General features: G+C 37.0%; 1 protein-coding gene and 1 pseudogene across 1 annotated transcript in view; one reads left to right on the top strand and one right to left on the bottom strand.

Moving 5' to 3' along the window:
* The window catches only part of GPR158 (G protein-coupled receptor 158), a 360,713-nt gene that overhangs the window by 117,663 nt on the left and 215,238 nt on the right, over positions 1 to 27,812 (bottom strand). The window lies entirely within an intron of this gene.
* On the top strand, positions 12,139 to 24,097 carry LOC128628613 (60S ribosomal protein L26-like; annotated as a pseudogene).

Here is a 27,812-nt window from a genome sequence, read left to right as displayed (position 1 = left end):
GAAATTTGACAATAGAGAATTACTGAAATATAAAATAATGTATAAAATATGAAAAAATAGAAAAAGTTTCACAATAGGTTTAAAAAAACAACTGTTTAACCTCATCAAAAGTTGAACTATGACTAAGTTTTCTAGAAGTACCAATCAATTGTTGAAGCTTGTTTAGGTACTAACTCCAAATCTATATCTGCAGCCCAAACCTCTCTCTAACGTTCTAGACCCTTACTTCACTTGCTTGTAAGACAGCTATTCCCAGAATGACCTACAGGCATCTCAAACTCGGAATTTCAAAAACTAAAAATTTCCAGTCTTCTTTTCTCATCCTATTTCTTATTCTGGGTAATAGTAATCAATTACCTATTTGTGGCCAAACTATCTCTGCAATAAACATCTACAGCCTAGAAAAAAAAGTGGATTCTATGGAATATTTCACTGTTGGTATTTTACAAAATGCCCCCCCCCACCAATTTTGTTGACTAAGTGAATGATTGAGTAAATAATAAATGATTAAACTGAAAAGCAACATGTATGCTGATCCATGTTTATTCAAGTGAAGAAGAATTCTCCTTTAACCCATGAACTCCTTTATGATTTAGAGAATAAGTTAATGAGGAGGAAAAGGAAGAGAAGAAAGACAGGAGGGAAGGAGAAGAAACCATCTGTTTACGTTGGTTTAACATACTAGTCCTTCCTGTTTGATGGGGGTAAAATGGGTGAGGCAGACTGGCTGCGAATAGAGGCAGAACCGGACTCGAACAAACGAAGTCACTGTCTCCTCAGATTTCTCATGGGCACCATTTCCTATGTTATCATTCTCTCCTGCCCTCATCTCTCCCACTTTGACAGCCAGTACCTGCATGCTCCACTTTCTGTCATCTCATCCAGGCCTGCCCTCTTCAAATTTGGCATGTATTTCAAAGTGATTCCCTTATTTTTCCTTATCCCCAAATTCTAATTTCTTCTATGCCTTAATCTTAACTTCCAGTTATAAACAAAAGGGATATAATAAATGTCAATTAGAATGTTAGTGATTAATATTAATCTAATGGTTGCTCCTTTGGGTAGGACCTTGAAGATAAAATAGAGAACCAACAGTTAAGGTCTAAAGGGAAAGATCTTGAACTCTGAAAGCTGAGAGAGCAAGACTGTTGCACAGTGGGCCTTCTGGTGCCTCCCAAATACCACTGTCCTCTGCAATTACTCCTGTAACAGAAGCAGCTCCTCCAATAGAAGATATCTATGCTCAATCAGAAACTGGGATGCAGACATTCCTTTCAAAAATAAAAGGGATCCATCACCCTCCTCTTCTATTGGGGATTTTCTTGTTAAAGAAGCAATTCCTATTTCAAAAAAGTCTTCTCTTTCCAGTTGTGCATTTAACTCCCATCAATGTCTATCTAACCACAACTAAAACACACTTGTGCCTCAGTAATCCCCCTGAGCTTTGTTGAAGCCACACTAAATGAGTGGGTTTGCTTTCCTTTATCATTTTTCTTTGAAGCAGAAGTTTGTACAATAAGGGAGTTGCCTTTGAAATCCAGCTTTCATTATGTGCTAGGTTTCATGACCTGCTGTGTAGGTGTGACTTCAATGTTCAAAACAGCAGTTCTCTTCCACCCCCAGGAATAAACTCTATTTACAATGGCTTTCTTTCTCTCACTTGTTTTTTGGGGGCTATATTTTAAAACTGTAAAAGAGATATAAATTCATACATTCTGGGAATAAAAAAGCCAACTTTCAGGAAAGTGGGGAGGGGTAAATGTAGGACCACTGTACTGGGTAGAACAGGGACTTAGAGTATATCTAGCACTAAAAATACATCTAGCTCATTCATTGTCATTTTTCCCCATTGAACACACCCCCTGAACTTAACAAATTGTTGATAATAAAAGTGGTAGTACGTAAAAAATGATAATGATTACAATAATAATGATGATGACAGCTGAGTTTTTGAATGAGCCATTATTCTAGCTATTTTATACTAATTAACCTTCAAAAAAACATTTAACCCTAAGACCAAATACAGGTATTACTATTATGCAAGTTCATAAATGATGAAACTAAGGTTAACAGACATTAAAAAAGTTGCCCAAGAAAACTTACAGAACTGAAATTACATACTGGTATCACTGAACTTGACCCCTATCACTTTCAAAATCCAACTTTGTAAAGCTGTCACTTAAAATAGCATCTGGAGAGTGGCTCCTGCAGCAATTTTTTACTGATCTCCCACTGAAATATAAAGACACATGTGAAACTTCTGTGACCAGGGAATTTAAGGCAGGAATACAAATGGAAATAAAAATGTAGAAAAGTGCTCATCCTCACAAATAATTGGAAAAAGTAAATTTAAATGATATTATTTTAATTTTAACCCATTAGATTGAAAAAATTAAAAAGATAATAATATAACTCATTAATTAGAATGCTGAAAAATAGGTACTTTTATAGCACTAGAAATAAAAATTGATGAAACTTTTAAGTAAGCAGTTTTAAAGTGTCTATCAAAATTTTAAGTGTCTACACTTTATACCAGCAACTCCACTTCTAGAGGGTTTACCCCTAAGAATTAGTTGTAGGCCTGCACAAAAATATATGCACAAAAATGTTTACCAAAGCTCAATACCTGGTGAAAAAGTTGGACCAATTGGTATATCTATTAATAGCAGAGAAGAAAAACATAGTTTTTCCATACAATGTGGTATCATGCTGCTGTTTTAAAAATGGAAAGGGGACAGTGACCAGAGGGGAGAAGGAAGGGAAGTTAAGGGGGAAAAGGGGGAGGGATTTGGAGGAACAAATAGGAAGGACACAGGGACGAGAACTAAGGGGAGTGGAAATGGGAGGGAGGTGGGGAGCAAGGGGCGGGGGAGGCTGGGATGGGAGAAATAGACAAAAAATTGTACTTGAAAAATAACTAAATAAAATTAATTTAAAAATAAAAAATAAAAATAAAAAAATAAAAATGGAAAAGTCACATGCACAGGCAGGGAAAGAGCTACAAGGGCATTTTAGAAGAAAAATTAATTTAAAACTCTTTATTAGTGAAAGGCATAATGTGAGCCTACATGTATGTATCAAACTCTTGCTGGTACATATTTCTTGGGAAAAGAAGCAGAAGTGGGAGGAAATTAGGGGCTTTTACTTACTGCTTTACTTTTTCTTTACCTGTCAATTTTGTACAACAATGTATTCCTTTCCTAGTTAAGTAATAATCAACTAAAAAATCCTAAATGCCAACAAGGGAAGAAAATAATAAAGAAAGGAAGGGATGGATGGAGGGAGACAGGCAGATAAAGTAGGTAAAAAACAACAAAATATAGTCAAATTAGAGTCTATTTATAAGAGACTTAATTACAAGCTTCAAGAAGAGAGGTATATAAAACTCATCTCTAGGGTCTAGCATGTAGTAAGCATTTATATTTATGGGGTACAAACTAAGATAAGTGAAGGTTAAAAGAAAGGGAAGATGAAAAACGTAAAGTCGAGAGAAAAGGAATAAACAGAAATTTATCATGTAAAGAAAAAATAAGTATCAAGTCACCAATATCTGTCCAAGTGATAAATTGAGGGTAAAAATGCATGAAAAAGGAAAAAGAGGAGATTTAATATCTATCAAAGTTATTTTCTTGGAACCTATGGCAGTCATAACTCTGTACCTCACCACCTCTGATTCTTCCTCAGCCCCATCAGGTACTCTGTTCTTGTTCACTATGCTTCAGCCAACCTAGCCACTTTCCATTTCTACAAATGCAGATGTTTCCTACCTCACAGCCGTCGCAGTTTATCCTGTTCCTTCACCCTGGTCTATCTCCACCTCTCTCCCTTACCCTCATCTGGCTCACCTCTACTCACTTCTCAGGTCTCAGTCTCATTGACTTTTCTCGCAATAAAGATTTTTCAGTGTCTTCTGTATCAGGCAAGGTGGTGGACATGGGAATTGCAAAGAACACTTTTCTGAACTACCCAAATAGGGTAGGTTTCCCATGTTCTATGCTCACTGCACAAGTAAGTACTCCCATGAGTGGCACACTTAACACAACTCAAATTAATGCTGAAATCAACATTCCTATGGATCACTTCCTAACAGAAAAAAAAAATCTACCATAAGCAAACTGCCAAGTCTTAGTGATGAGGTAGGCAGTCTTCTTAAAACCAGGCACAAGATAAAGACATCTGATATTAACATTGGGATTTTACATTATTCTGGAATTTCTCTTAAATACATTGAGATAAGAAAAAGAAATAAGAGATACAAAGACTGAAAATGAGATAGTATGATCTGGCAGGAAGTTGTCCTGTGGAAATAATCTGAATCATTCACAAGACGTAGTTATAAGAATGTTTCATGCATAGTATTGTTCATATTGGGACAAAATCAGTAACAATCTATATCCCAAAAAGTAGGCAAATGGTAGAATGAATTACTGTATATTCTATTGTGTAATAATACAGTGTTATAAAATTTGAGATTTGGGAGTACATTAATGACAAAAGAGTGTACAATTATAATTTAATATATATATAGTTTTATATTTAATATTTTAAACACAAAATTATTGACATAGGTAATATTTACATAATTACTTAAAATTTTTAGTATTTTCAAACTCTGTAAAATATACTTGTATTGCTTTCACAATAAAGAACAGTTTAAAACTCTAATCTCACAAAAGTTTAAAAATTTGAAGTCATAAAGAGATAATTTCTAGAACTGTTAAAGAAACTAATAATATCAAATGTAGAGAAGATTTAGATCAGGTCGAATTTCCATACATTGCTAATGGGAATTTAAACCTGTATGAACATTTTGGAGAATGACTTGGCAGCCTCTTATAAAATAATAAATTCACCTGCCCTGTGACCATGCAATTCTACTTGTAGGTATTTATCTGAAAGAAACAGAAACATCTGATAACAAAAAAGCTTGTAAAAGAATGCTCACAGCAACTTTATTTATAATTTACCAAAAAGGGCAACAACCCGAATATCCATCCAACATGAAAATGGATAAACAAATTATATAATGAAATACAATGAAATACAACTTAGAAATAGGAGGAGACAACAACTTATCCTCATGACCAAAATAAATCCCCAAAACTGTATGTACTAAAGAAGCCAGACACACAGGAGAACATATTGCATGATAACATTAATATAAAGTTCTAGAACAGGAAAAGCTAATGTATGGTGATAGAAATCTAAACAATGGTCATCTCTAGTTAATGGGGAGAAAGGTGTGAGAACTGGGAAATGACATGAGAGAAATTTCTGGGGTTAATGGAAACTTCTACTTCTTGATAGGAGTGTAGATTACATGGGTGTAAGCATTTGTCAAACTCACTGCCCTGTACAATCAAGATCAATGTTAATTCAAAAGAGCCTAGACACCCCAATGTTCATTGAGGTGCTATTAACAATCACCAAAATATGTAAGCAGCCCAAGTGTCCATTGGTAGATGAATGCATATAACAACTATGGAAATGTTCACACAATGGAATACTATGGAATATTTACACAGTGGAAAAAAGAAGAAAGTTTTAGCCTTTAGAATAGTATAGATGGATCTGGAGAACATTATGCTAAGTGAAACAAGACAAATACCATGTGATTGCACTCATATGTGGAATCTGAAGAACAAACTGCATTAACAAGAAAAATAGAGACGGACTCATAGATAGAGAGCAGGATGACAGCTAAAGTGATGGGGGAGAGACTGGGCAAAAACGAAAGAGGACTCTTGGGCTTGGATAACAGTGTGGTGATTTCCGGGGGTGAGAGAGTATAAGGGGACTAAATGGTAATAACAAATTCATTAAATTAAATAAATAATGTATCAAGAAAGATCAATGCATTTCAATGTATATAAATTATAGCTTCATAAAAATTAATAACAAAAGATTTGGAAGACACACTTAGGTGGTCAAAGATAAAAATCAATAGACCTTTTATTACTCCACAAATATCATGAAGTTGGTGCCACCAGTTTGTAAGACTTACCACCACACAGGGGTAAACTAGCAAAGACACCTGTATTGCTTAATTTTCTGGTCATTTCTACCATTTATATTCCATTTGCATATTCTATTAGCTTCTATTTAAGTTAATGACATTTCCATATTTCTCATTCATTTACATCTATCTGATTAATTTGCAAAGACTGAAGAAAGCCCTACAAGAAGGGGGGATGAGAAATTGACAGAAAGAAACAAAGAGTTTATCCACACTCAGTGAAGGACCAGAAACACCACACATGGGTGGTAATTAAATATGTAAGCTCTACAGTCTTTATGACCTGAGTTTTGCATATTGTTTCTGCCACTTACTGACTCTATGTCTCTGAGACAACTTCATTATATTAGTATTAATTTTAGCTTATTTTAAAAGCTTTCAAAAATTCAAGTTAAATTCAATTCTTTAAGAATATACTATTTACAGGAAAATGTACCTTAAGTATATACATATATACCTGATAACATCTCAGAGCACATAAGATTATTTTGAAAATATTGTCTAGAAATTTATTGTAAAATCCTGATCGAATTCTCCTTCAGTATAAACAAGTTTGTCATTTAATGAGTTATTAAATTCTGATATGAGTGCGTTTTTTGCTAATATATTTCAACTATGTTTAAATTTGAAAAAACATTTTTTTGTGATATTTCGGCTGACAAATTCACTCTTCTTTCTGGCCTCAGGTAATGCCTTTTTCCCAAAAGGCACCATATGTACAGATAAAGTAACAAAAATCCCTATCTTATCTATCAATGTATAATATCACTACAATTACAAAAAAAGTTTCTGATTTGGGGCTGATCTAGAAAAAAATTGTACCTATTTGCTGGTGAATATTCAAATCAATTCATATCAGAATTGTTGATATCGCCTAAGAGTTACAACTGGTTTTCAGCAGACACATTGTATAGTAACCAAATATCACAAGAAAATAGTCTAGAATATAAACAACAGTATTATGTTACAATCATCAAACTCTTTAAGAGACTATAACTTAATTATGCCAACCACTAAAAAGAAATGATAATTAATATAATGTGATAGAGGTGCTAATTATCACTCCAATGGCAATATAATATTATATATAAATGTATCAAATCAAAATATTGTATTGCACACCTTAAATATATAAAATGGTATATGTCAAATATATTTTAATAAAGAATAGTCTAGAACATGATTTGAGGAAGTCAGTTGGAAATAATTAAATAGAGTATTTTTGGTTTATAAAATTAAAGTGACCATAATCACATGTCCAGTCATTAACATGAATGGGCTATATGCAGTTAAAATATTAAAAGTTCTGAAATAGATGGAGCACGGGAGGCTGGGGAGGTGAGAACAACACCTCCACTCTACCACACTCACCTCCTCGGGACATCTTGGTTTGCTGGTGCCTCTACCTGGCATATTCTCCCTTCAGATGAGTGAGGTAGAGACTGGTAGTGCCATTATCTTCCCAGACGTGGGGACTGTGATTTCTCCCAGGAAGATACCTTTAAAATGGTGGCCTAGGTAAACATAGTTTGCCCTCTCACACGACCACACAAAAATTACAACTAAACTATAGAAAAAAAACGTCACTCAGAACTGGCTGAAATCACGTTGAATGGAGGTCCTGCAACCATTGAATTAAAGTGGAAATGACATTCACTCAGACTGGTTTGAGGGGTGAAGACACAGAGACATGGAATGGGCTGGTCCCACACCCATGTATGGCAGATAAAAAGTAAGAGCAATACCTCAGGAGTGAGAGGTCCCAGCCCCACACCAGATCCGTCCCCTGTCCAGGGTTCCAGTACCTCTCACTGAGGTCCCCATGGCTTCTAGCCATAAAAACCAATGGAGAATGAGCCAGTGGAAGAAAGTACTAGATTCCCAGGCAGTTCCTCTTAAAGGGCCTGCACACAGACTTACTCAGACTCACTCCTACTGAGCTCCAGCACTGGGGCAGGATCTTGAAAGACACCAGTGGCATACAGGGAAGAACTGAACTGTCTGGCATGAGGGCAAGAGCTATGGTACAGCTTTCTCCAAGACAGAACTGCTGGAAGAGGCCATTGCTTCTCTTCTGAGCCCTCTCCTCACAAGCCACAGAGCACGGTGGGCACTATATCTGAGACTCCATCAACCTGGCTCACATTGTTTGTCCTGCCCTGCTGATTCCCTGATACTCTGCCACACCTAACTTACAGACCCACCCACGCAATTAACAGTGACTTTTCCATACAAATGACTTGTCTTGGCACATGCTTCTGATCTTCCTAAATCCTCTCAAACCCCAGCAGCTGGCATCAGTGAGCCACTATATCTTGCTAAGTAGCCCCAGGTGGAACACTAGCAGCAGCTGGCCTTGGTTCACAGCCTGGCCTTGCTTGAGTACCACCAAGCCCAGCACAAGAAGCATCCAGCTGCAGATCAGTTTATAGCTTATGTCAAGTGGCCCCAGACAGAACACAAACAGGCACCAGAGACCTGCTGAAGTAAGCCCTGCTCTGTGGAGTGAGGCCCAGCACAGCTGAACCTCCACGGAGAGCAGAGGTTTGTATTCAGTGGTCACGACCAGTCCTTGAAGTTGAGTGGTCTGGATAAATACCTCCCATTGACCTGCCAGGAGCAGTCAAAGCTCAACTACAAGAGGAGTGTGTAGTCAGACCACACAAAGGGCACACCTCGAGTACCCACCTCCCCTAATAGGGGAGGTCCTGCCTCCGGGCACCATAGTACACCTACAACACTAGGCCATACTACCAAGACAGGGAGTCATAGCAGTTCTTACCTACTACATAAAAACAAACACAAAATGAGGTGACAAAGAAACATGGCCCAAATGAAAGAACAGAACACAGAGACAGAGAAAGAACTAAACAGAGATAAGCAATCTTTCAGATGCAGAGTTCAAAACACTGATTATAAGGATGCTCAAGGAACTTAGTGTGCACCTCAACAATATAAAAAAGATCTAGTCAGAAATGAAGTATACAGCAATTGGCAAAAAGAACAATTGATAGGGAATCAACAGTAGAGTGGATGAAGATGATAATCAAATCAATGATTTGGAACATATGGAAGTAAAAAACAATCAACCACAACAGCAAGAAGAAAAGGAATCCAATAAAATGAGGATAGTATAAGAAACTTCTGGGACAACTTCAAGCACACCAAACTTTGCATCATAGGTGTGCCAGAAGAAGGAAAGAACGAGCAAGAATTTGAAAAAATAATGAAAGAAAACTTCCCTAATTTGGTGAAGGAAATAGACATATAATTCCAGCAAGCACAGGGATTCTCAAACAAGATGGACATAAAGAGACCCATGCCAAGACACATCATGATCAAAGTGCCAAAGGTTAAAGATAAAGAGAGGATCTTAAAAACAACAAGAAAACAGCAGGTAGTTATCTACAAGGGAGTTCTCATAACACAGTCAGCTGATTTTTAAAAAAAAAAACTTCAGGCTAGAAGAGATTGGCAAGGAATATTCAAACTGATGAAAAGTAAGGACCTACAAATAAGAGAACTCTATCCAGCAAAGCTATCATTTAGAGTTAAAGGGCAGATAAATAGCTTCCCAGACAAGAAAACGCTAAAGGAGTTCATCATCACCAAATCATTATTATATGAAATCTTAAAGGGACTTATTTAAGAAAAAGAAGATCAAAACTATGAAGAATAAAATTTCAATAAATACATATCTATGAACAATTGAATATAAAAATGAATTAAACCAAATAAGTAGAACAGAAACAGAAGCATAGATATGAAGAAGGGGTTGATGGCAGCCAGATGGGAGGGAGGATTGTGCGAATAGGTGAAAAGGTGAAGGGATTAAAAAGCACGAATTGGTAGTTACAGAATTGTTGTGGGGATGTAAAGTACAGTACAGGAAGTTGAGAAGCCACAGAACTTACATATATGACCCACGGATATGAACAAAGGCATGGGGATTGCCTGAGGGGGTGGTGGGGATGAGTGGAAGAGGACAAGAGGGGAAATATTGGGATGACTATAATAATCAATAAAATATAATTAAAAAATAAAATTTCTGAAATAATATATATGAAAATGATAGACATTTTATGTCGCTTTTCCTTGTATAAAGTGTGAGTGGTGATGGAGTAAGGAAAGAGATATTCTTCTAAATAGAGGAATCACAAGTATTAAGTCCCTAGAGTGCATGTCTCATCAAGTGACAGAAGGATATGACAGAAGTGTCAAAAGAAAAGGGAGAGGAATTGGTGTTGAAGTTGTAAAGAGAAGTTGCCAATCATGCCTACAAGTGTGGTTCAGGATTTTGGTCTCTATCCTAAAGCAGTGAAAAGCTATCACAGGATTTTTTAGTAAAGAGAGTGGTTTTAAAATGATAAAACTGAATTGAGAGAGGACCCTGGGCTACAGGGTAGAGAAGATATTGAAGAAGAACTTGACTGCAGGAGGATATCATACAAATTCAGAGAAGAGATAATGACATCTTGGTCCAGGAAGGTGGCAGTAGAGATGGAGAAAAGTGAGTCCATTTGATAGTGCAAACTTGATAGGAATGTGATCAACTGGCTATGGAGAGAGAGGGAAAGAGAAGTGTCAAGGAGGATGCTGTGGTTCTAACTTACTCTCAGATGGATGGTGGTGGCATTCCTGAGACAGAAGAGAGTAAGAGGATTGGGTTTTGACAAAGGAAGTTGGTTTTAAACGTGCTGACGTATTGAGACACAAACAGAAATATCGATTAGGCAGTTGAGATCATGGGTCCAGAGAGAAATGTCAGACTGTTAGGCAGAGGCATGGGTCCAGAGGGAAATGTCAGACTGTTAGGCAGAGGTAATAGGAGAGAAGGTCTAGGGTTCCACTGAATTCCAGCTGCCTCTGTTACTGTATTTGAGTCTCACATGTTGTCTGTTTTTGTTACATCTATCTCATGTAGCCATGTCTTTAGCTTATTTCCCATATTTATCTCACTGGTGAGCCACCAGTGTTTGCCTTCTGCATTGTTGGTTCATATGTTGCTGCACTTAACCATTCACTTACCTTCAGGCAAGCATTTCTCTGTTTGTTTATTTGTGTCATAAACAAAAACAAACAGAAAATCAAACCCAAAGCCTCCTTTCTAGTGTGTGCAGCACTTATTTTTTCTGTTAGCCACTTCATGCTGCTAACACCTGAAATAAATTAATTAAAGTAGGAGAGCTTTCCTCTACATCTGATTTCTTTTACAATCAACTTTTACGTTTGAGCCCTCTTCACGATTTACAGACATTTTAAAATAAATTTTCACTTTAGTTATTTAATGGCCTGAGGTAACAGCTCAGGCATTTAATTTCAGTAAGTGAATCCTGAACAGTTCAAATAGCCCTTCTCTCTCTATTCACTGCTGATGTAAGAAAATTCATCAGCTCTTGGTTTTATTTTTCTTTGAGGAAAGCTAAAAAGATTAACTATGATTTCTAAAGGTTTGAGTGTCTATGTGATAGTGAAAAGCACAAGATTAATAAAGAAAAGTCCCATTTCTTGTTTCTCAGACGAGAAGAATTGTTTTTAGGTTTTACCTCCAGCTATAGAAGAAGACATAAAGGATCATTTTTAAGGTTATGGTTCCCAGCCTGAGAGGTATATGAGAAATACCTATGACAATTTCAAACAGTATACTTGCATGAAGACCACACTCCAGGAAACTTATTTGTAAGGTCTGAGAAAGGGTCTGCTTATTAAGATTTTTAAAAGCTGCACAGAGGATTCTGCAATTTTGCTTAATAGATGTAAGTGACACCCACCCAACCTAAGCACATGAGACTTCGTTGAAAATAATAGTCACTGACCAGCAATGAGTGTCTGATAATAGTCTAAATAGGCCAGCTAGGGCCTAACAGTTAGAAGGGTAAGAATCAAAGAATTAATTTCATAGCAGAAAGGGCCAATCCCACATCACAAGAGCCAGAAGTAGGCAAAGTGCTTATACCAACATTGCCATCACATGTTGTGCTAATCCCTAATTGATTCAGGTGTAGAGGCACCTTTAAATAGAAGAAAAAGAGTAGGACAGAGCAGCCAAACCATAGCTTAGGGAAGCACTGGTATATGCTGAGTTAAGGGGGCTGAATTAGTTTGGAAAAAATATTCTACAGATGAGTGCTGAAGCTCAAAGACAGAAGGTAAGTAAATAGTAAATATGGATGATAACAGCTCCCATAATAATTACATATTAAAATTGGACTGCCATAGACCATCAAGGGTTATGACCTATTTTATTTATTTTAAGCTTCTCTGCTATTATTATTTGCCTTGCTTTGCTATCCTTTCTATTTTTCATAAAGAAAATGAGAGCAAATGTTTTAGAAATGAGACTATGAGTGTTACCTCTAATCTATTTTAAATCTGGGTCCCAAAGCTAAAAATTGATGGCATTGCTGAAGTGTCAAAAAATGATCCTATCTGAATATGCTGAAATAGAGAATAACATATACCTTTAAGTGTCCTTAGCAGTATTACAAAATTGCATTGAACTTAAATTTAGTAATAGTTTAGGAGAAATGATAAACAGAGAAGTCATAAGAATGAATAAATACGTTTTAAAAGCATTTAAATTTCTAAAAAATCCTGCACATTTCTAAGACCTGTGAAAAATAAGAAATTTTGCTAATTAGCATTATAAAGATAATTTGACTGTCACAGATCTTGTGAAGAAAAATAAGGAAGAGAAAAGGTGGCAATGAGAATCATACTTCTCTTGAACTTACACTTTTTCTCAAGTCTACTCAGCTTTCCTCCAAATAAAACAAATATCTCCCTATCAGGTATGTTCCTTAGGTTCTACTGGTTGGGTCCTGATACAGATATTTAAAGGAAAAATGGAACCCTATGCTTTGCTTCTACAAACACTAACATGCAAGCAGTCAATTAATGGTTGTTTGAGAGGCCTTGTTTTTCCTCTCTTGGTGGCTACTGGAAGGGAACCCAAATCAAGGTTTAGTCAATAGTGTCTTTTCTTAAAATAGCCTAATTCCACCTCTCAGGGTTAATCAAAATTGGGTCAGTGTAAAACAGTGGCCAAGGCTCCCGTGCTCTGCTGGCATTCGGCCCATGTATCTTCTCTGATCTGTGGTACAGAGACACAAGGGGACATCTGGAGGACTGAAGTGAAACCCCAGAGGGATGTATCATTTTGAAATACTGCGGACAGGTAAACCAACAAAAACAGGCTCCCCTTTTGTCCTCAGGAAGCCAGGTTGTATATTTATAGGTGTGTGCAGGAGAGCATGGTTTTTATAGATGTGGAAGAGGAAGATAAGACAAAGCCTTGGTTTCATGACAGCTCAACTCTAAAATCTCCAATAGAGAGAAAAAATGAGTAACTCCTTGTCATGGTTTTCCCTCCTATTGCCTTGGAACCATGTGATTCCATCTGGGTGAAGAGAGAGGCCACAGGACAGAAATCACTACATACAAAAACATGAGGAGGGGTGCTGTGCAGCACCTTCAGGGATGCTGCCTGACTTCTGGATGGAGAAACACTGATACAGAAAATCAGGAGGCTTCAAAATGTTGAGGAGATAGATACACTGCACTCCAGCCTAGCAAGATCTACCCTCCAAAGTACTGACAAAGCTCAACTGAATACAAATAAGTGGTGGACCAAGAGCTCATGGCCCAAATGAAACTTGTTTTAGCAAAGTAAAACTTTAATAAAATTTAAAATTATGATCCAGGTAGCTAAGCCATGCTTCTCTAGGCTGTCAGAATTTAGAACCAGACAATTAACTTGGGTTCCCAGTATCTCCATTTGAAATACAGGTGAGGCCTCACTATCCTGCCCTCTTGCTCAAGTAAGTCATTCTGCCTGCAAAAAATGTTTAAGAATTTTAAGTTCAGGATCTGAAGGGCCTGGTATGTCACAAAAAAGAACAGCAGGTCGAGACACTAGCAGATGCTCCAAATGAGAATCGTCTTTGTAGTTGACAGAAGAGACTGCATGGGAGAATTACAGCATGTCAAGGTGACCTTTTAGTGAAAACGTATCCAGGTATCCTGACCTGAATCTGAAATTACAACATTGTACATTCATGCATCTGGGTAGAGGCTTTTTAGTGTTTAAGAGTTCCTTATGAAAGAACAAATAACCCTGGAAGGTACAGGTCCAATGAGCAAAGCGCTCACTGGGAGATGAAAAAATGGGGTTGGAGACTGGACCAGACAGGAGCTATATTTTAACTGACAGCCAATATTTTCAGTAAAGGAGCAAGAAGTAAATATTTAAGCTTTCCAGACCACACCATTTTCATCACAACTAGTTATTTCTGCCAGTGTAGTGTGAGGTCAGCCAGAGACATACAGACAAGTGAATGTGGCTATACTGCAATAAAACTTTATTTGTAGACACTGGAATTTGAATTCCATACAATTTCCACATGTCATAAAATATTCTTCACTTTGATTTATTTTTCAAAACAGGTGACAGAGCATAATTTGCTGGCTCCTTTTGTATTAAGAATTAAAACTCACAAAATAAATCTCCCCAATTTCACTTTTAACTGGGATAGGCCTAACGATAAATATATACTAAACTCCTAGGACAGAAACTGCTCGGGCAAAAGGTTTCAATAACTTCATAATCATGCAACTGTAATACACCCCCTAAGTCTTTAAAAATATGCTCTTTTCATTGAATTTGAAAGATCTTTTTAAATTATGAGTAAACAGTGGTTTGCATTGTGATCTTAGGAGTATCACTAGGCATCATTTTCTCCATTTGCAAACTGAAGATGCTTATTAATGTTATTTCTCTCTCTCCTGGGATTTCTTTAAAATTAATTGTCACACATATTAATGCTATAAATGCATGACGAAACTTGGAGAGTGAAACTTTTGTAAATCTACTTTAAGAAAAAACAAATTCATGTGTAATAGTGTTAACAATTAAAAAAAGGAAAAACAAATGGACATAAAAATGCCACTTTCAAAATATTTGTAGTTCCTTGAATGGTAATCATTCAGTACACCTCACTACCTATGCTAATACTATCTCCAACTTCCTGCTTCTCTTCCTTTCAGAAGAACTTCAGAGAAACATCTGTGGTTTCCAATTCAATCTGTGCTCTCAGCAACCCTTTTATGGCACTTGGACTACCTCTTCTTCCCCTACAGTAGCCACACTGAATTTCTAACAGTTTTCTCCAATCTCTACCTCATTCCACTCAAGAATACCAGAGGTAAAAAATGGTATAGGAAACAGAGGACTCAAATAATTTATATGTACAACCCATGGACACAAACTAAGTGGGGGGGTGGGGAATGCTGGAAGGTTGGGGGGCAGAGTGAAGGGGGGATAAAGGAGAAAAATTGGGAAACTGTAATAGCATAATCAATTAAAAAATACTTAAAGAAAACAAACTACAAAGAATACCAGAGGGGAGGAAGGTCGGGGGGCTGGGTGAAAATGGTGAAGGTATTAAGAAGTACAAATTGGTAGTTACAGAACAGTCACAGGGATGCAAATTACAGCACAGGACATACAGTCAATAATATTATAATAACTATGTATGAGGCCAGGTGGGTACCTGAAATAGTAGGGGAACCACTCTGTAAAGTATATGATTGTCTAACCACTATGCTGTATACCTTAAACTAATCTAGAATAATATTGAATGTAAACTGTCATTAAAAAAAAACCAACACTCAGTAAATGACCTTATTCCAAGTCTAAGACAGAAAATCCAAGGTAGAATATTTTCATCTTTGTAGCCTGAACCCAAAATTATTGATAGCTGCCTCAACAACATCACTGTTTCACTAGTCTCAGATATAATTCAGATATTCTTCTGGCCAAAGTGGAAATCTCACCAGTACTCATGATCCTTTTCCCTTCAGTTAGGTGGTCATGGGCCCTGTTCTATCAATTATTCTATGTTTCCCTGTATTTTCAACCTGCTCTTCTCTCTTTTCTCTAACAGTTTATAAAAGTGTTCCTATCTCTCAAGATAAAATTCCCTCAATCCCAAGTCAACTCTTTGGCCATGTGGTCAGACCCTCTTTCTGCCTACCTTAGACCAAGCTTCTTGAAAGAATGCCACATATTTACATCCTCTGCTTTTCCATCTTCAATCTACCTCTGAGCCCACAACAAGCTGACTTCTATGGCAGTTACAGTTCACAAACTACTCAAGCAAACATTTTCAATAACTTCATAATCATCAAATCCATAGATTCATTTTCACCTGGGAATTATTGCAAATGGTATTAGGAAGTGATCTAAAACTCTATTTTTTCTATATAATCTGACGATTGTTACTATACTATTTAATACAATCCCAATAAAAATCCCATTAAGCTTTTGCATTGAGTTTGACTAGCTTTTCCTAAATGATAAATATGAAAGAGTAAAAACGAAGTATATCCAGAAGATTTTGAAAGTTAAGATTACCAGCTACCAATCACTTAAATCCCAACAAAACTACAATAATGAAGACAATGTGACAGGGGTCCAGCAATGCACTATTGCAGGCCTCATTTTTCTTCACTCTGTATTACCTGCTACTGTTCACAACTGCCTCTCCTTTGAGTCCCCCTCTCATTTCTGCAAAATTTCTCTGTTGGGGCTGGTTCACTCTCCTGCCCCTTTCCATCCTTTTTTTTTCCTTTATCGGTTCCAAAGATTCTATTTTCAGATGTCTTCTTTTCTTACTCTAAACACTCCCCAGGGAAAGCTCAGAATTTGTCATGATTTTAACTATCATTATCCAGCCCACACTATTTCTCTATTCCCTTCCCAAATAAGATTCCTAGAGTTTAGGGTACATAGCTTTTTTTACCTCCTCAATAATTATATAAAAGTACACGGCTCAGGCTGCTAATGACCTCTATATTGCCAAATCCACTGCGTGATTTTCTCCTTTCATTTTATCTTTTTACTCCATAGTATTCCCACAAGCCATGCTGTTCTCTTTTGGATTCTACAATATAACACAGATCTGGCTTCCCTCTATTTTCTTTGGCTACTCCACAATTATTCAGAAAGGATTCTTCTATTCTACTCGACTTCAAAATGTTGAAGGGTCAGTGCCAAGCATCCTCTCTCTTTTTTTCTTCCTACGTTTCCTATGTGGGTAACCTCATTCACTCTCACAGCTTTACACTCCTATGTGTTCATGCTTATGATTCCTAATTTATAGTTCTAGCCCGAACTCCTGTACTCAGCTTCCCACTCATGAAACTCTACTTCTGTTTCTTACAGGTAGGTTAAACATTAGGGTTGCCAGCTAAAACAATGCATATAAACCACATATAATGTTTTAGTATTAATGTGCAATACTTGTCACAGACTTATACTAAACCATTATTCATTGTTTATCTAAAATTCAAATTTAATTGGGCATTCTGTTTGATTATGTGCTAAATTTAGCAACCCTACTTAAACTTATGTCCAGAATGAAACTCTTTTTTTAATTGATTTGAGAGAGAGAGAGAGGAAGAGAGAGTGGGTGTGGCAGGAGAGAGACACTGATTTGCCGCCCCACTCATGTGGGCATTCACCGTTGCTTCTAGTATGTGCCCTGACCAGAATCAATCCCACAACCTTGGTGTATCAAGATGATGTTCTAACCAACTGTGCTACCCTCAGCCAGGGCCTAGAATTTTTCCTTCCCCCACTGTTAAAACCATTCTCCTTCCATTATTTCATACTTTCTTTTTCTTTTAAAGATTTTATTTATTTATTTTTAGAGAGAGGGGGAGGGAGAAACATCAGTGTGTGGTTCCTCTTATGTGCTCCCTACTGGGGACCTGGCCCACAGCCCAGGCATGTGCCCTGACTGGGAATCAAATCAGCCACCCTTTGCCTCCTAGGCCAGTGCTCAATGCACTGAGCCACACCAGCCAGGGCTCACACTTTCTTAATTTTAGTAGATAGCACAACTCTTCCTTTACCTAGTTCCTCAAGCTACAAACCTCAAAGAATCAAATTTAATTTTCCTCTCTTCCTCATCTCTCACATCAAACTTATCATGAAGCCCTGTCAGCACTCTCTCCAAGTGTGTCTCAGATTTAGCCACTCCTCTCCAGCCTCATGGCCACCACTATCTCCAATACAGACTAATTCGATAGACATCATTTTTTCTCACTTTTACAGTTACCCCTTACTAATTCTCCACAGAGAAGCAGAAAAATTAGTTTAATACCTAGATAGGATCATTTATTATCCTCCTCCAAATCCTTCAGTAGATTGTTATTGCATGTCAAATGAAATGAAACTCTTTACTCTGGTCTGTAGACCTCTGAATGAATGGCAACTGACTGTCTCTTCAAATTACTGTTTTCACTCTCCTACTCTGCTTCTGTTTGCTACCCATGCAGGTCTCCTTTAGTCCCTATAACACTCCAGGCTTCTTCACACTTCAGCACCATCACAGATGTGAATTTCTTTTCCTGGAATACTCCCCCATCCCTATTCCTCAACCAACCCTCCACCCCAGTTTATCCTTCAGACCTCAGATTGAATGATGCCACCACAAAGAAGTCTTCCTAAAAAAATCCATTAGTCTTCTACTCTCACTTTACTTTTTTATTTTCCTTCATAGCACTTATTAGTATTGGCATTTATTAATTTATTTACTCACTTATCTTTACACCAAGATTATATAAACTCCATTCATAGCATCAAAGACCATGCCTGTTTTGGTCACCATCCAAAAACAATGCCAGGGAAATTAGTATACTCTCAAATTAAACAAACAAAAAAAGACACTGATTGACTGACTTAATGGATGACTTACAAACCTATTTCTCTGGTGCCAGACCCAAATGTCTAACATCATTAGCCACCTGAACAATTTATCTCAACTCCCTACAGAATGAAGTCCAAATGCTTAGCCAGGCTTTTCTGGACCCATACTAAAATATTTGTGTACCCTCAATGTGTTATGTACGCTCTAGTATCTGTGTATATGTGCCTCTCTGCCTAGCCTATTTTCTTACCTCCTTTCAGTCTGACCAATGAAATTCGTTTTTCAAAATTCTTTTCAAGTTCCACTTCTTTTTAGAGTGTTCCCAGACCACCCTTTAACCACTTTTTATGCTTCTATAATACCAGCACATACCCCCTATTAATAACTAACATTTATTGAGAACATTTCATAGATCATTAATTGTAGTAAGTTTATAAAGATTCCACACATTTCTATCTTTACCATAGCCCTATGAGATTAGATTTATTATCCCTATATTACAGAGGAGGAGACTGAGAAAAAAAGGAGGTTGGTAATTTACCTAAAGTTTAAGAGCTCTTATTTGAGAAGCCAGAAGAGGCACCAGGACAGACAAACTTTAAAGTCTATGACCATAATCTATTCTTTACTATTATTCCCTACTGCCATGCCAAGTACTCAACACACTTAGAATATGTTTTCATATATCTTCTGTTTCTTTATATTCATTTCCTCATTAGCTTGTGAGCCTCTGCTGGGCAACCCAGTATCAAAATCATCTTTGTTAACCTAGTTAAATATTCATGAATAAACAGTTAATAAGGGCATAATTTATGATTGTGCAAAGTCTTTTGATTACATAATATTAGAATGGGCTTTAAAAATGAAGATCTGAAAATTTTGAAAAAAACAAGATTGGTCTCATAGTATTTTTCAAATAAGAAACTCAGTATATAATACATTAATTTTTAAAAAGTTATTTTTCAGACACTTGACACATAACTGGCTTTACCATTCAAATAAGCATAAGTAAATGTAAATGCCTCAAAAGAGGAATGGAACTTTGATAATCATTAAGCATTTTATATCTCATAAGGCATATATGAGTATATTATAATCTCTTCAGTTGATATTCATCAATTCATAGTTAGTATAGCTGCCACCAGCTATAGCAGGAGGTTATTTAAATGATTTTTTTAAAGAAACACAGAAAGAGACCCTTAAGCTAAACTATTTTTCTGCACTCTCCTCTTTCTCCCCATATGAACCCTTATTGCCACCCTGACATTTGTATACATCTACACACATCCACACACATACCTCTAAGCTGTTACATACAAGGTCTGTCCAGAAAGTATCCAGTCTTGTACTATGAAAAATAGAGCCATTTATTGAAGAAGATACAACGTACAAGAAACATTGTACACAGGACAATGACACCCAGTCCCCTTCAAAGGAGGCAACTTGGGACCTCACACAGTTCTCCCTATTGCCATCAGCTGCCCCATTGTATCCTTTTTTTTTTAATCTCATCAACAGTCTGACACCCCTTCCCTTTCAAAGGTGATTTTAGTTTGGGGAAAAGCCAGTAGTTGCAGGGCATCAAATCTGAGCTGTAGTGGGGCTGAGTCACCTGGATGATTTGATGTTTTGCCAAAAAAACTCTATACAAGACATGGTGCATGAGTGGGCTCATTGTTGTAATGAAGCTGCCGATCACCAGTTGCCCATAGCTGCAACCTTCTGAATCATCTGGTAGTTTCCACAGAGGAATGTTCAAGTCTCATGCAAAATTTGATACAGATCCGTTGCTCTACTTACTCAGTCATTTTGAATGTGATGGCCACACAGTACACATGCTTACTCAACAGCATGTGTACCACCCCCACTGACTAGTACTGTGAAGTTATCATTGTTCACACATGCATATTCCATGCAGTCCACTCTCCTTGGCTGAAAGGTTACATGGATGTCATAAAAACCATTCTCACGATATTAACAATGGTTGGACTTTTTCCAGACAGACCTCATGTATGAGCTGCTCCTTGGGTTAAGTCATTAAAGGATGCCACTAAAATGTCAAACTGTGTAGTAACACAATGAGCAGAGCAAGGACCATATAAAGCCATCACAATGGTGCCATTGTACACCTGAAACCTATATAGTAATTTTATTAACTGATGTTCCTCAAAAAATTCAGTAAAAATACGAAAAAAATTTAAATGGTACCACATAGACACTTGGTTTACTTAGTTAACTAGCAGATACCTAGCAAAAATGAAGCATAAAACACATAAATGTCAGTGAAGCATAAGGGAATGAGGAAGTTAGAAGAAAGCATGTAGGCCTAGAACTTAGATTATTAAAATAGGAGTGGGTTGGCTAGATCTACTTTTTAGAGTTTAAGATAAATTTTTCCTTGTAACCATGACATAATACAGCAAAGTAATTAAGAGCTATAATGAGCTATACAGTCAGACAGACCTGAATGTTAATCACAGCTTCCCCAAGTAATATTGAATTGGTTTTTTAAATTCTCTACACTTTGGTTTACTCAAATATAAAATAAGAATAATACCATCTTACATGGGGACTATAAAGATTCCATAAATTCAAAGTTATACCGTATAACATTATACAACTTCATTTCTTTTATTTCATTTCATTTCAAATGTTCTTTGCCCATTTTTCTATTATTTTTTCTATTTCATATTGATTCCTAAGAGGGTCTGTTTGTTTTTATATTAAGAATGTTAATGCTTTACTATTATATCAAAATACTTTTTTCCAATTTGCCTTTTAATTGTAATTGTTTAAATGTAAAATTTAGTTCTAAAGCTTATACTTAATGATGTGAAAACCAAAAGAGCAGACCTTCCTGATTGCTAATAAAAGTAGCTTTAACAAAGAGTAACCTACACATGAGCAAAATGATTTTTAAAGTAAGAAGAAAAAGAAAATATTTTAAACTCTAAATCCAAGCTGGGGACTGAGCTGCACTAAGAACTCATAAAATACTTTCTTATCGACAAAAGACACTTGGGGACGCTTGTTGTATGTGAGATGGAGGTCATAATTTTTAAGATCAAATTTCTTCTGGCACTTTTAGTAACATATACCACACGTATTTGTCAGAAAAAAATAAAAAGCTAATAAGAATTGAACGCATTATATTTTATTTGAAATACATTTACCTTCATATATTTAGGGGAAAGCACCTGTCAAAATACATTCCAGGCTATGTCAAGTTCCAAATACTTGAGAACTGGCTAGTAAATTATGGAATAGGATAGTTCTGAGTAAATTTGTTATATCTAGGCTGGCTACAGCAGTTCCTCACATGTAGAAATCTTAAATCTTGATGTAATTCTCTGAGGAGTGGGCTAACCCTAGACAAAAGAGTTTCAGATCCGTGCTTATCACCAAGACCCTTCATATCCTCTATCAGTAGTTGTTCTTCCCTTACTATTTCCCTGAGTCTGAAACTGCCAGAAAAGGAATGACAATTATGTGGAAGGTATATAATTAGTTTCCTTGCTAACATACATGGCTGTTAAATTTAGCCAGTAACAATCACCTTTCAGAATAAATCCACTTACTGGCTCAGAATCTTTTATAACAGAGTGCTCCAATAAACTGACAGGAGGTGGCAATCATGTTTTAGCTCAAGTTCACTTATCATTAAAATGACAGCTAATCCTACTTAAACAGTAACTTTATTTTAAATAGGAAGCTCTTAAAGGCTGGAAAACTTTCAAGGGCTAAATATATGAAGCCTTAACATTTTAGAGATAAGTGTATTGATGCCTGGTACGGGAAGGCTTAGTCCACACTTCCTTGATCCTTCTCTGCCCTGCACCCAATGCAATGCTGCAGCTGACACTATCAGATTTCTTCTGTCCTAAGGAAGATCATTTGAAAGTTAATTCAGAAAGCATAATTATACTTCTATGATTTTCACGCTTAGCATTTGAGGCTTTCTTTCATACATATGTTTAAATGTATTTCATGGAAAAAAACTACAGAGGGAGGCTGGGGGGGTGGAGGAGGGTACAGGGGGGCAGGGATAAGTGCTGATGAACAGAGACTTGACGTGGGGTGGTGAATGTACACAAAGTGTAAAGCTGATGCACTGTAGAACTGTGCAATTGAAACCTGGGTACTTTTGTTAGCCAGTGTCACCCCAATAAATTCAATAAAAAGGAAAAAACCAGGAAAATAAAGAAAAATTATACAAATAATATTAGGTATCATGATTAAAATCAGTCATTTCAAATCCATCATTTTAAAGAGAAAGGATAGTTAACAGCAGAGTATTTAATCTCTCAAATCTCAGGTCACTAACACTAGACATTGAATAAAAAGATTTTGGGTATAATAACATGATGTAATAATAAGATATGAAGGAACTGAAACTCTCGTGAATTTTTGGTGAAAGTATGAAATGGTCTGGCCTCTGTAGAAAAGAGCTTGGAGGGTCCTCAAAAAGTGAAACACAGACCAACCGTATGATTCAGTAACCCCTCGCCTAGGTTACAATTGAAAGCAGGCACTCAAGCAAATATTTGTATTCAGATGTACGTGGCAGTGTCATTTACAATAGCAAAAAGGTGAAACGAACCCAAATGTCTATCGATGGATGAAATGATAAACAAAAGGTGCCAAATGCATACAATGGAATATTATCCAATGGTTAAAAGAAATCAAGTTCTGATAAATATTAAAACACTGACATACTTAAAACATTACAGTAAGTGAAATAAGCCAAACACAAGAGAACAAATAGTGTATAATTCCACTTATATGAAGGTACCCTGAAAAGACAAATTTGTAGAGGCAGAATGAAGAAAAGAGGTCACCAGGAGCTAAGGGAATGGGGAGTTATTCAATCAGTGAGGAGTTAGGTTTGTGCTCTCTTTCCCTCTGCGGCCATTGCAGAAGCGCCAGGGGTCAAAAGGAAGTTCGTCCCTTTGTGACTTCTGACTGAAGCAAATCCACAAAAGGCATTCCAATGTACTTTCCCACATTCACAGGAAGATTATGTCTCCTCCTCTTTCCAAAGAGCTGAGACAGAAGCACAATGTTTCGTCTATGCACATTTGAAAGGATGATGAAGTTCAGGTTGTGTGAGGACATTACAAAGGGCAGCAAATTGGCAAAGTAGCTCAGATTTATAGGAAGAAACATATCATTGACACTGAATGAGTGCAGCAGGATGACACTAATGGGACAACTGTCCATGAGGGCATTCATCCCAGCAAGGTGGCCATCAGCACACTAAAGCGGGACAAATGCCACTGAGATCCTTGACCATAAAGTCAAATCTCACCAAGTAGGAAAGGAAAAGGGCAGATGCAAGGAAGAAACAATTGAGAAGATTCAGGGATAACGCCATGACAGTTGTGCAATGATGTTAAGTCCTTATTCCACCTTCCAGGGACTCTTTTCTCCTTGAAATTTCATATGAAAATGAGTTGTACTAACATTTGACATTTTTAAGCTGTGAGAAACCATACCCTTTCGTTGGAATAGCTAACAGAAAACTATGTTGTTATATCCGGTGAAAAATGTAAAACAATTTCAAAATATTCAATGTTCAAGATCTTTAAAATACTATTTTAAAATTGCTATCGTTTTAGAAGAACTCACTGGGTTGAAACGCATTCACAGTTTTACTGACAGATTCAATCTTTAACCAAGGACACAGCAACACATGTAATTAGCTCCCTAAATGATTGTGCAGAATAAAATTTAACTTGTCCTTTTGGCGTCATACCACAAGTCTCACCCCCAAATAAAATGGAATCTAGTTTGTGTTTTTTACTATGATGAAATGTTAAAATAATCTTTGACCAAAGATTTTTGGTACTAACCAGCTGCAAAGTTGATGTTTTGGCTTGGTTAAACCTCATTTAAAGTTTTCATAATTAGAGTTCTCTGGAAGAACAGCACAACTGAAAGACACAACTTTCTGTATCATCTTATGTCTCTTGATATGATCACTTAATATTTCATTTTAGAACAGAGAATTATCTGTTACCATTTCAGCATATTTGCATGCTTTCCAGATGGATGTACAGGATCAGCAGCTGGGTTTGACATTGCCATTGCTTTTCTTATGTTCTTTATTTGTCAGTTCACAAAAAAGTCCAATATAAATAAAAGAGGCCTAAATTTCCAAATGATCCATTTCAATCGGACCCTAAATAAAATATAGTCCAGCTCTAAAAATATCTAAGATGTTATGTACCATGAATTCTGGTGAGACTGGATTAAAGAACACCACTGACAACGCTGGATAAAAGGAAGGAGGGAACAAGCTGCAGATGCCAGCTCAGGCTCCTTCTCTAACCAGGCGTCCCTGCGCTCTCCCTCAGGACGTCTCCACGTAGACGGAAGAGGCGACTTCTCTTCACTGTGCATCTAACTAGATGCCTCAGCCTTCATTAGTACATGTCAGTTGTATCCCTAGCTTCATTCACTATATATTAATTATATATTACATATGTTATGTTGTTATATTATGTTATATTATTTATTATATCACACAGCTTCACACTCAATAGAAATATAGAAAAGCTGCTATCCAATCTTGACAGGGATTATAATCTCAAATTTGGTGGGACTCAGTAATTACCTTTTGATAACTCATTGAGAGCAACTATATTTAAGAAAGTTTATGTGAAGATCTTGCAGTCATCCCTTTTTCTGGATCCAGGATGGCAAACAGAGTTCATGCATAGAAACTGTTTAGAGTCTACTGGATGAGGGGGTTTTGGAGGCTGATTCTGGCCCGATGAGAAAGAGGACCATTTATGACTTGCTACATTTAACAATATTCTCTGTACAAGAATCCATTTAAGAAATTTCCTTCAAGACTTAGTGTTAGGAATATTCAAGTTTCACCTGAGTGACTGGTTAGTTTGTATCTCATGCACAACGACTTGTTTTTTTCTCTTCTTTGTGCTGGTTTTAGAAAACAACAACGACAAAATCTCTTCTTTGTAGCATTGGGCTAGAGCCGTACACCTGCCCTCACAGAATCTATTTTACATCGACAGCCCACACTTGATTTCAACTACATTTTGCTATCTTTATTGTCACTTAGCCTCAGTTTAATCACTTATATGTTTCATCTTCTAGAAGTGTTTTTTTCTGTGTGCTGGAATAAGACTAAATATAAATATCACATGGGCAACTTAAAATCTCTCAGAGGCTGGGTTTTCTTTTCTAAAAATAAGAGGTTGCTCAATTCCAGTTCTGAAATTTTGTCATATTTCTAGATAAAAACTGGGGAATTGGTCACAAATTTATTTATGTTTGCTGACTTTATTAACCTATTTCCTAAAAATATCCCCCTTTATGTTTTGTCGCAATCACTGAAAACTCATTGATCCTCCCGAAGGCATCCGTTTTAAGCTAGACAATGTCTAATTTATGTATTCCAACTAGTTTATATTTAAAGAAATTTCACCAAATGGTACGTAAAAATATCTGTTCTCATGACAGTGACAAAAAGTAGCATTTCCTATGAAGATACAGAGAAATTGACAAGGTTAATAAGTTGGAAAGTGTTAAGTAACATTGACATAGATTAAGATACCAGTCTAGCAAGAATGATCTTAGTTTTCTTTTTATCCGATGTAACATTCTACCCATCACATATCACTACTCCATTTAGCAAAACACGCATTAATGAAAAAAATCAATTAAAATGTATAAAGAACTATGTGCTGTACACTGTGTAAATGAATTACATTACATAGAAAGACTTTGGAGCAGGTTATTAAATAGACCTTTCAATCCTACCTGTCCTGGAAGTGACAGGTTTTTTAAAAAGCAGTTCATTTTACTAGGTAACTGGGGTGAGATATTTCTCAACTCCACTTGCCTACTACTTTATTATGTGTACAATTTAGCACATATTTTGTTGCAGTAGAAAGATAATTATTGGTTAAATTAAGAACAACTTTCCTGTTTGCATTTTCTTGCTGACTTGAAGACTGATTTTAACTTGTGTTGTATGCTTATGTTAAAAACGATTTAAAAATAACTGTTAAAGTCTATAACATTAACATAATGGATACATTCTCCCTGAATCTCAACAGCGTTTGTCGGTTTCTTTTTCTAAATGTTACTCGAAGCTTTGTAATAGAAGCCATTCACAGAGAGCTTTTTTCCTTTCTTTTTAAAAAAAAATTTCTAACTAGAACCCTGACTGGTGTAGCTCAGTGGATTGAGCGCAGGCCTGCGAACCGAAGGATCCCTGGTTTGATTCCCAGTCAGGGCACATGCCTGGGTTGCAGGCCATTTCCCAGCAGGGGACCCGTGAGAGGCAACCATGCGTTGATATTTTTCTCCCTAACCCTTCCCCTCTAAAGATAAATAAGTAAACTTAAAAAAATCTCTGAGAGATTTCCACCAAGATGGAGGCATAGGTGGAAGCACTGTGCCTTCTTGCACAACCAAGTTTAAAAATAACAAAGTTTTAGCAACGAAAATGCAGCCAAACCACAGAAAATTGAACTACACGGAAGTCTGACAACAACGAACCCTTCAGCCAAACCAGTAAGAGGGGCAGAGCCAGCAGCAGAGTGGGGTCGGGCAGAAAAGATCCAGCAGACCTATCTGGATGTGGGACCCAGGTGCACCAGCAGCCATGGGCCGATTCCAGGTGTGGAGAAGCAGGTGGACCCACTGAGGGTGCAAGGCAGTGGACCCACTGAGGCTGATTGCGGTCACACATTCGCACGCAGATAAACTGATGAAGGAGCGAGCGGTGAGACAGACTGTCCAGGCCCCAGTGGCGGGAAGCGGCAGTGGGGACTGCCATTGTCCCTCTCTGACCCTGCCCCCACATACAGCATCAAAACCCAGCAACCTGGGTAGCCCTGCCCTGGTGAACGACTAAGTCTCCGCTCCTCATACATAACAGGCACAAACAGATAAAAACATGGCTCAAGAACAACTCAGAGCCCCAGAGCCAATAAATCTAAGCAATGAAGAACTAGCCAAACTTTCAGATGCATAGTTCAAAACACTGGTGATCAGGATGCTCACAGAACTGGTTGATTTTAGTCACATATTAAAGGAATGTATGAAGG

Source organism: Artibeus jamaicensis, unplaced genomic scaffold (assembly GCF_021234435.1).
Source record: "Artibeus jamaicensis isolate MK-2021 breed Jamaican fruit bat unplaced genomic scaffold, CSHL_Jam_final contig_867, whole genome shotgun sequence".
In the NCBI taxonomy this organism is placed as follows: Eukaryota; Metazoa; Chordata; class Mammalia; order Chiroptera; family Phyllostomidae; genus Artibeus; species Artibeus jamaicensis.
The sequence above is the reverse complement of the archived record's forward strand: the minus strand, read 5'-3'. Positions and strand labels throughout refer to the sequence as shown.